We start from the raw sequence: 11178 nt of genomic DNA, 5'->3' as shown, positions 1-11178 counted from the left end.
TTGTAAGCGAGAGAGAGATATCAACGAGCGCCTGTAGCTCAGTGGATAGAGCGTCTGTTTCCTAAGCAGAAAGTCGTAGGTTCGACCCCTACCTGGCGCGTAATTTACTAATCCCCCCTTTTTCTATTTTCATTTTTACCTTTTTATTTGATGCTGAATACACTGCCTCTTTTCTTTTCTTTTCATTTTTTTTCTTTTCTTTTTTGAGTAATAAGAGAAGAAGAAGACAATCTAATTGCATTACTTTTTTATTCTCACAAAATAATAATGATAATAATAATTGCATTACTTTTTTGTTCTTTGGAAAACCACAAAATTAGTATTTTCACACTCTGTTGTGTTTGACTACTCAAAAAATCAAATCTAATATAATTTTATTAGAGCAATCGCATCAGTCTGTGCAAAATTCTTGTCTATTTTGTAAAAAAAAAAACATACTTTTTTTACTTTACATTCTCACTTTTTTACAAAACACTCACATCAATTTATTTATTCTATCATCTATTTTATTTAAATAATAATCTTTCTTTAATTTTTTATTATATCAAACAAACCACTACCCACATGGCCCCACCCACCTTTTTCTTTATTTGTTGTGAGAAGAAGACAGATGAGAGAGCAACCTGACGGGGAGAGAGAAAAAAAAAAATCATTTGCACATAAATAGTAACCGTGCATATATGCACGATTACTGTTCATTTGCAAAGTAATTTTGTATATTTGCGCATTTTTCCAAGTATTGATGTAGGTGTTTTTTGGGTTAAAATATGCAAAATTGAATACTTTTTGTATTTTGCAAATTTTTGCAACCACTGATGTGGTTGCTCTTACATTGTAAATTCTGAACACAACCTAGGGAGTGTTTAAAGAGTACCCATGACCCATCAATCAACCTTTAGGAAAGCTCCATTTTTTTTCAAACAAATCATGCTGGTGCCAGACTTGTGTAGGTGTCAAACTTAATCTGGTGGATTAGCCAGTGTCAAACCTAACATATGCAATCATGGTACTATCCTGCTACATCCTCCATTAAAGGTTTCCACCACCCACAATAGATATATATAAGACTGTGGCAATACCATTGATCAAGGGAAGATAGAATGTATAAAGTTGTCTTAAGCATCTAGGGTTATAAACGAGCCGAGTTTTGTCAAATAGTGCATGTTCAAGTTTGGCTTATTAGGAAAAGTCAAAAGCTCCAGCTTGGCTTGAGCTTGTGACGAGCCTAAAAATCATGTTTGAACTTAAGTTCGTGGGAAAGCCAAAAAGTTTGAGCTTGGCTTGGCTTGGCTTGGCTTGATAATTAGTCAAGCCAAGCTCAAGCTTAATATTAAGTTCAAACTTGAGCTCAGGTCATGCTTTTGAGCTTAGGATTTAAGAAAATTACATCATCAAATGCTTAAATCTCTAAGATTAAGAAGAAAAAAAAGAAAAGAAAATATTTTACTCATTTTATCATGTGTCTAGTCCTACTTATGATTAGCCATTATTCAAATTAAAAATTTACATAATTAAATTCATTCATTCATCCTTCCTTGTCTACAACTTCAACACGCAATTGTTCAAAATACAATTTTTACATTCATGTTAGATGGTGAAAAATTAAAAAAAAAAAAAAATACTTGTTTGTAACTATTATGAAGGGGAAAATACTGGCATTTTTCACAACTTTACATTACATGATTGATGGGGAAGAATCATATTTCACCCACTTAATTAATTAATTTATTTTTAAATGTAACTAAAGTCTAAAATGGTTCTTGGTCAGTTTAGAGGAAAGGAAAAAAATTAAAGTAATGAATAGGGGTGCCATGTTAGCAATGTTATTAATAAGATATGTGTAATGAGTATATTTAGTTAATACACATAAACTTATAAATGAGTCTATACTTGAATTGTTTTGTATCAAGCCTTATAGCTCACAAGCTTGTTCGTGAACAAATTTTTTAGCTTAGGCTCAACTTGTTTATTAAACGAGCCTAAAACTAAGGCTCAAGTTTGACTTATTTATAAACAAAATATATATACATAAACAAGCTTTTTATCGAGTCAAGCCCGAATTGTTCATGATCGGTTTGTTTTATTTTACAACCCATATTATCATAGGTACAATGATATAGAAAAATGCTTGGAGAGGGATTTCCATCTAAAATAGTACCATTGCTCACGATAATTCTTGGGCATGATCACAAGAATTTATAACTCATTTGCATCAACATTGTCACCTAGTTTTCTTTATTTAAAAAAAGAAAAAGAAAAAAAAAAGAGGTATGCTTGCTTTGCATTACCATGTAAGGATTTGAATTTTCAAAAAGACACCTTCATACATCTACATGAATATTAAATCCAATATATAATGAATTTAACCAAAAAAAAATTAGATCATCACCATGATAATGTTTATTTTGTATAACTCATTCTTCAGCCATTTGAAAATTGATTGTTTGGAAAAGTTATAATTAGCAATAGATTTTAAAAAAACTGTATCATGAACAAATAGTCCATGAAATGCTAGTGTTGGATCATAAGATTTGTCACAAACACATCTCATTACACTTATTTTACTTCTCATAAAAATTTAGCTTTTATATATAACTGGTCGCGGACCTATGCGTTGCGCATGATAATCTTTTTTAGGATAGTCTTATTATAATTAATATTTGTTATGTTATTACAACTCAAGCCGCATTATATGTATCACCAATATATTGCAGGATTTATGATTGATTTAGAATTGATAATAGTAGTTATATTCCCTCATCATTTGATTCACATAACAATTCAATTACTAGTCCATATTTTACATTTTGTCCCCTTCTATGTTGGCCAGTCCATAATAGTAGTTAGAGAAGTTCATATTCTTTTGGTCTTTGATTCAAAAAATCCATTTTCAATACCCTTTTAAGTTTACAGATTGTTCATTCTCTAGGCCTAGACACATTCAAAAAATGATATCTACATTGTAATTTATATGGCCCTTTATTAATTATATGCACAAATTTTCTAATTCCCCTAATGTACATTAAATGAAGGCAGGTGTGTGTGAGATAGAGTTTCATATCAATGGCCATCAAATCTAATGTGTGATAGAGTTTCATATCAACGGCCATCAAATCTAAGTACCAAGATTTACAGTTCTTCTACCGTATACTACAAAAACAGGCAGTCTAGCCATTTGCTTTGATTTGTGTTGCATAATTCTAAAGTGTCAACCTAGCCATGTCTTAATCAATATTATTGTGTTTTCATTAGCAACCACACATTCCATTCATGCCAATGATCAGCGAATGATGAGCCCAACGAATAAATTAACATGTGTCCATAGCATTGCTATGTCTTCCCTTACTCTCATGAATAGTAAAATAACTGATGTGGATATTAATGATTGTAATTTCAGTTGTTTCAATATTAAATTTAAATATGTATGACTAAGAATCGGTTTCTCATAAGCAACCTAATAGTTTTATGTATATGTAAAGGTAAAATAACTGATGTTGATATTAATGACTATAATTTTAGGTGATTGGAATTTTTAAGGACAGTGGCAGTTGTACAAGAATGAAAAATTACTAAACAACACCCTCTCATTTCCATGAAAAACTGTTTTTTTAGTCGATCCGAATATTTTTCTCTGTCCAATTTTGTTACTCATTTCCCCAAAAGAATGAAGTGTTAGAGAGAAAATGTGTAGAGAGAATGCATGAGCATCAAACTGATCCTTCAATTCCATCTTGCTCTTCCAAATTAATTTTAAGTTAACAGCTGACAAAAAATAAGACATTGTAATCTGTAATTTCACCAAGTTAAGTTAAAATTAATGACCAAAAATAATACTAAATAAATGATAGGAGAGGTGGGTACAGACCTGCAGGACCTCCACTGTCTTGATCCAAAAGAATGAAAGTGTTAAGAGAGAAAAAATGTAGAGAGAATGCATGAGCATATCAAACTAATCCTTCTACTCCATCTTACTCTTCCAAATTAATTTTAAGTTAACAAATGCCAAAAAATAAAACATTATAATATGTAATTTCTCCAAGTTATGTTAACATTAATGACCAAAATAGTACTAAATAAATGATAGGAGAAGCGGGATAGACCTACAGTAGGAATTCTATTATTTTTGTATCAAGGATTAAGTAAGACCTGTGAAAATTTCTTTATAGACAATATTTTTTTGTATGTGACCCTTCTTCGATTTCATTGTTGATGATGAGGAACTTTAGGCCATTTCTACTTGTAACTCTAGATACTACAACATATAATTGTCCATGACTGAAAATTAGATTTGGTAGATACTATAGACACCCTATTTCATTCCGACCTATATCCAAGCCCCCCATTCCCAATAACAATAAATCAAATCACTACCAGAATGAACAGCATTGTGTGTGGAACCCAATGAGGATGACAAGCTTAAACATGACCCAATACAGTCCAAGCCCAAGCCCAAGCCCAATTATTAAATAGGTAAGAAGTCTGAAACCTAAAGCCTAAAAGACAATTTGACCTAATTTGGCCAAGGCTAACAAAGAGTGCGTACACGGGGTATACAATTCATACGCACCTAATATGTGACATGCGCACTCTCTAGACAAAAAGCCTAAAATCACTCAATTTCCATTTTGATGAGATGCTAGGGTAACCAGCCTGACCAACTGGTTGCCTAAATGTGTCATCAAACCAAACTCCCATTTTCAACATCCAAGGGGGATAAAAATTAAGTCTTACCAAAATTCTGTCAAAATTCCCTTGAAATACCTAAACCTAAAATTTTAAGGCTAGAAGGGCAAAATGGTTGAGCATTAGATTGATCTTCAGATCCTTGTTGGTTTGAAGGTAGTCTCTTTTTTATCCATGTTCAAACTTCTAGTTAGTTCAAGCTTGCAAACATACTACTTAGGGTCTCTTAGTCAACCCTAATCAAGTCACCCAACTCATCCTGCCACACACAACTGTGGTAGTTGATTTCAACCGAAGGGCTGGACAAAAACATCTTTGTAAGTGCTACGAGGAGGAGATGTGGATCTTTTCCATGATCCACACTCTCCTCTTAGATTCTTGTTTCCTTTAAGTTTCTTGTTGTTTTTAAGCATTAATATGTTGTTTTGCATGTACATAATCTATTTTGTGCCTTTGGTTTAGTTAATTTCCCTTGATTGTGTTAAGAACTTGTAAGAACTCTAAGGTCATGTTTGGTAACAGTTTTTGTTTTCTATTTTTGAAAACTTGTTTTTGGGGATATAAATAAAAAACAACTTTCTTGTATTTTTGAAATCAAAAACATGTTTGGTTAGTTGAAATTAAAAAAAAAATAGTTTTTTGAAGAAAAAATACAAAATACTAAAATATGTTGTTACTAAGATTTGAACTCTAATGCTAACTTATTAAATGAGACAAATTCATTAAATTAAATGCATATTTTCATTGACTTTTGAAAATTAAAAACTGAAAACAGTCTTTTGGATGTTTTTAGTTTCCTTCACAAATTGAGTTTTGAGAACAATTTTTGTTTTCTGTCCATTTTGGTTTGCCAAACAAGTTTTTTAGGCTCAAAAATAGAAAATTGTTTTTGGAAATAGAAAAAGGGAAAAAAAAACAGTTACCAAACATAACCTAATCTTCCTCAAGATGCGTACACATCCATATCCCTGTGTATGCACTTTTTAGACTGTTAGAGTTCTTGTTTTGGTTGTTTTTCTGGAAATCTTTTTTTGAATCTCAAATGCGTACGCCGATAGAAGTGTGTGTACGTAACTTTCTCACGATATACGCCAATTTGGACCCAACTAGATTTCTTTCCTTTTCTACTTTATTTATCATTAATGTCATGTTTTATTATCTTTTCTTATTTTGAATTTAAATGGTAACATCAGAAGTCAAGTCAATCAAACCTTAATTAATCAAATCCTCTTAAGCCTTAAAAGATGCAAGATCCTTAATATCAAATCAAGACAAATTAAGTCTAATAAAGAGAAAAAACATATCAATTAATGAAGATTTCACTTCAATTAATATTTTCTCCTCATAGGACTTAAGTATCTTTTGGAGTAAGACTCGCAACTCTGTTTGGTATTCACATGCATGTGCCTGTGCATATGCATAATTAGGTATACACATGCACACACTTTGATGTTATATTGTCTTTTTGCACTTTCATGCTTGTGTACTTGAATACTCAATTGCCTTTATCCCTACCATGATAACATGCTGATATTGTTGCCTATTTCTATGCTTCCATGCTTACATGTCTACCTAGCTTTCCATATTTGTCTCCCATGACCTGTAGACTACACCTAGGTCTAGATGCAAATGCACACTTTTGAACCTCTAGGATAAATCTAACTCCCGTCCGAATCAAGCAACGATATATGAAGGTCAATTACAGCTGGTCAAGCTTGGGGTGCCTAACCTCTTCCCATCCTATACCCTAACTTCAAACCTTATCTAGTAGGAAGACCTTCATGGAGTCTTTTCTTTGGTTCCTAGACCTATAACTAGGTGGCGACTCCTTTACTTATTTTTAAGAGGCATCGAGTACTCCCAAGCTCATGTCAGTTTGAGTCTAAAATTGATTTTAGGGAGATTAAGTATTGCACACCCCGCCTTTCCAAGAAGGAACTAACATGCCGATATATCATCTAAAGGGGGTACGAATCACGGAACTTACAAATGCACTCCAACATGTTTCAGCAATTGCCTTTGGCTCTTATTAAATGTCATTGCAAAACATACTGAAACTGGAAAGTGTCGTCTTTTCCAAAGAAATGGCCATTTAGAGTCACTTGGTGACAAAGTGATTCTTGGAATAAAAACATGTATTCCAATATTGTTACCGGTAATGATCTTTGCTTCTATAACCCATGTTCCTAATTTAGTAATTACTGATCTTGTTCCATTACAAAGACTTGCATTTTGGTTTAGGTTTTGAATCAACATGATAGGCAAACCTAATTTCAACTTCAATTAATGATTTGGCAATCCAGGTAATGTTAATGTGTTCAAGAATTCACCTAGGTACAATAGATTTTGGTCTGCAATGTAACACCCCGACCCAACTTTATAATTAAACCATGTGTTTAAGTGGTTAATTACTATTTTAAAACCACGTTCTTTTTATAATTAATAGAAGAGTATTTAATAAGCATATTATTTTATAATGCCATTGAATGAGAATTATAAAGATTATAAATAATTGAAATGACTATTTGTTTTCAATTATAAATATATACTTAGTATGTGCAAAACTATATTAATTGGTTAAGTTATGAGATATATATATATATATATATATAGTTGTTGGTGTTTTAACTATGTATGATGCATGAGATATTATAGTGGAAATTCCATCCACATGCAATCAATTGAAATTCAACACATGTAAAGCCAAAGTTTCATTCATGTGAACAAACCCAAAGATCAAGACTTGGACATGCAATCACCAAGCTCCACCTCACCTCTTCCTTGACTTTCTCAAACAAATAGAACATCCAAGAAGCCATCTCCCTCTCTAGTTCCTACTGGTAAACACACAAATCTGAAATTTCAGCTCACTTTGCTCTCTTTTTCTCTCAAGGAAAGTGCTAGGAACTCTCTTAAGTCCCTTTTGTCAAACCCATGGGTCCACACTTTGAAAGAAAGACAAGACTCCATCCTAATTCTTCTTTTATGCTCTCTCAAAGTAATTAGAACATATATCCTCTTTTAATGTGATGGATATAACTTTATAAAGGTAAGGATATATATATATATATATATATATATATGTACATGCAAAGTGATATTATTTTTGTAGAAAAGTGTGAGTGTGAATGCAAGAAATTATTTTTGTAGAAAGGTGTGAGTGTGAATGCAAGAAAATTGGAAAATGGGTGGTGAGATTTTTCCTAAGCTCCACACGTATTCCACCCAAAGTCCCCATCTTTTATCCCCTTTTTGCTGCCCCAAAAGTCTTCCCCTTATCTCATTTTCTTGGCTGCATCAGACAGAAAGTCCAGCCCTCTATGCCTACTCTTTTCCTTGTTCTTTGTTTCTTTCTTTCTTCTCCCCCTTCTTACATAGCAGCCCTCCCTCTCCCACCAAAACAAAATATCCCTCTCTAAAGAAGAAATTAAAGGGTTAAAACTAAAATTTCAGCTTCAAATTGTTGGGGGTAAGTAATCAAAACTTTATTTGTTTATTTCTACTTCTTTAACCTCTATCCTGATTTTATAGGCTGAATTATGATTCTGTTTTAGTGTTTTGAAGGTTTGATGATATTATGGTTTATTGAATGTTTAATAACATATTTTAGTATGTTTATTATAGGTATAAAAATACCCAAATGAAATTAAGGCCTATTGCTATTTGCTGATGATTTTGTAAGAATATGTACTGAAACTGTCTCTGTGACAGATTTGATGTTTACAACAAGAAAAATATGTATTAAATCATATTCTGTGAATTAGGTTGCTAGGAGTAGTTTTTATGAATTCTAAGACACACATGGTTGTTATGGAAGTGGTCTCACATAATTTGGATGAACATAAAAATAATGGTTTAATTTTTAAGTTGAAAGAAATTCTGTCAGGACAGATTTGAGTATGCTGTCTTGTGTGATTTTTAGTAAATCATGGGTTTATGCTTTGACTCCAAAATTTTTATGGTTTATACTGGACATACAGGGGAGTAGTTATGTAAAATTTCATGACAATTGGATGTGTGTGGACAGCCTGTTTGTATTTTACAAATGGAGCATACGCTGCTGAAATGAGCAGTGAACAGCATATGCTACACCTGACTTTGTGGATTTAATTCTCGAGTTAGGGTGAATGTTTTGAGCTATAATTTAATATGCTTATCTTTTGGTATGTGTCGATCATAGATTAATTTTTGTGTAACTTGTTTTGAGGTTTAATACTCAAAGGAAGGGGTTCTAAACCATGCAACAGTTGTATTTATGAAGCTGTTTTGCCCGACATGTTGTATGTTATCATATGAATGTATATAGTTACATGACCATGCTTAAAAGATTTTATATTTATGCATACATTATTGCCTTAACCTCAAAGCACCTTTTGAAATAAAGTTAGCTCTTCTAGAGATACGGGATTAATATAAGAATGTTGATTTCTCTAGGATTTTGTACTTGTTGTTGATGAATGTATTTTTGTTTGTGGGAAACTCGTTGAGGTGGGATTAGGATTTCCTTGATTCTAAGAAATAGGCTTTGAGATGAATGTGTAAGTCTATGACAAGGAAATTATGGATAGTAATAAGCTTTGATTTATGGTTTAGGTGTTACCAGTATCCAAGTCTAAGCTCCTTCGACTTTAGTCTCTCGATTCCTCTACTTTCAGATAAGGGATAAGTTATATGGGTATTTGGTAACTCATGAGGTTATTTTAAAGTATATTATGCATTAGCTCTGCTGTACCCGCCCCTTGTTGGTTACGGCCAACTTGTGGGGGAAGCCAACCTACCCCCATGGTTGGAAGATATATATTATGATATAATCCCGAGAATACCTAGCATTGTGGGGAATGTTGGATGCCTAGCACCGTGATGCTAGAAGCCATCCAAATAAGTACAGACTTATTAGATATGGGCTAACCAATAAGTTAGTTATGAACAACTATATTATGTTATTAATCATGAGATAATGATTTTGTTAAATGCATTGTGAAAAGTTAAAAGCTCTCATGAAAATAAGAAGTTTCTGATGAAAAGAAAAGCTGTTCATTAAAGATAAAAATTTCTGAAGTTCTATTGTGCTATAAAGATAAAACTTCTGATGAAAGTGCAAGTTATGTTTGAAAGTTATCAGATATCTGTTCTTTATGAAATTTTAAGTTTATTGACTATGAAAGTTATAATATTTTTCAGGAAAATGTTTATAAAGAAAGATTTTCTTATTGGGTCAAGATGTTTCTAGTTTAATACAAAGTTGCTGATTATCTGATTTAAGTTAAAATAATTATTTTGTAATGAAAATATATATATGGCAACTTTGTAGGAAATGAAAGAAGTTTAATCCGAAAGGTTTTGGTAGTATTAACCCGATAAGAAAAAAGAGAACAATTATTTTCTATGAAGAGCATATAAGCTATTATTATGACTAATATAAAATACTATACATGAAAAGATATTCTCCTGTTCGAATATTCATAGAATGAAATGATTTGATTTACATGCATCCTTATTGAATTCTCATATATCTTACCTTTACTGGGCTGTGTAACTTATCCCTTCCACTCTTTTAGTTAGCAGGTTTTATTTTGGAGCAGAGGGAGCCTTAGTCGAGTTTGGAAGGAGCTTGTTTTAGTTTTATATGTATAGATCCTAAATTAGCAATTTGATGTTTAGATTTGTAATATAGTTAATTTTAGGATCTAATTAAAGTTGTGTACCTTAAAGTATTAAGAGATATATTATGTAAAATTCAGAATTTGAGTAATTGGTGAATTATGTTATTCTTTGGAGTACAATATAGATTCTTTGAATGTCAAGTGAAATGTTATATCATTTAAGTAAAGAAACAAAAATGAAAAGAAAGAGAAAAGCTTTTGTAAACATTTTCAAAAAGTTAAGTTGGTTCTTGTTAATATCAAGTTTAGGCTTGATATTAGCATGCCGGTCATGGTCACAAATTCGGGTATCGGGTTTGGGGCGTGACAAGCAATATTTGAGGAAGCTTTGCATATGAAATCTGAGCTTAAATATGTTTGCTCTTCACCATGTAAACATGATACTACATAATCATTAAGTTCTTCAACAACTTCATTAGTTACGCGCAAGTATAGCTTTCTCTTGTAAGAAACTATGATCTGTAAATTTCATTTATAAATCAAGATATGTGCTTCTTATTGACAGTTTTTAGACCCCTTAAAACAATTGATTAAACTTAGGTAATTAGCCAAGTTGTTACTTAGTCCAATTAAATAAGTCTAGGTTATCACAATAATAAAGATCAAATCATGCAAAGCAGCGAAAAATAAATAACACATGATATGATCACCCAGGAAACCAAACCGGTAAAAACCTGGGGAAGATTTGACCTAGCTATCCGTAAACTTGAATCCACTATCTTGAAAGAATCGAAGTTCATACAAAAGGACTTACAAGCACCCCCGCTTGACTTCCTAATGCTACCAACCAGTAGAACTTACTGACACGACCACGTGCAAGCTCCAAATCCAC

General features: G+C 32.2%; 1 long non-coding RNA gene and 1 other non-coding gene across 2 annotated transcripts; both read left to right on the top strand.

The window, feature by feature from the left end:
* The first annotated feature begins 27 nt into the window (after positions 1 to 27).
* Positions 28 to 100, top strand: TRNAR-CCU. Its single transcript has one exon. It is a non-coding gene; the product is annotated as a tRNA-Arg (tRNA).
* Positions 101 to 7813: 7713 nt separating this feature from the next.
* On the top strand, positions 7814 to 10466 carry LOC115983933. The gene is made up of 2 exons (XR_004090306.1): positions 7814 to 8152; positions 9277 to 10466. It is a non-coding gene; the product is annotated as an uncharacterized LOC115983933 (long non-coding RNA).
* The last annotated feature ends 712 nt before the right edge of the window (positions 10467 to 11178 follow it).

Source organism: Quercus lobata, chromosome 4 (genome assembly GCF_001633185.2).
Source record: "Quercus lobata isolate SW786 chromosome 4, ValleyOak3.0 Primary Assembly, whole genome shotgun sequence".
Lineage (NCBI taxonomy): Eukaryota > Viridiplantae > Streptophyta > Magnoliopsida > Fagales > Fagaceae > Quercus > Quercus lobata.
Note: the sequence above shows the minus strand (reverse complement) of the source record. Positions and strands in the feature narration are given on the sequence as shown.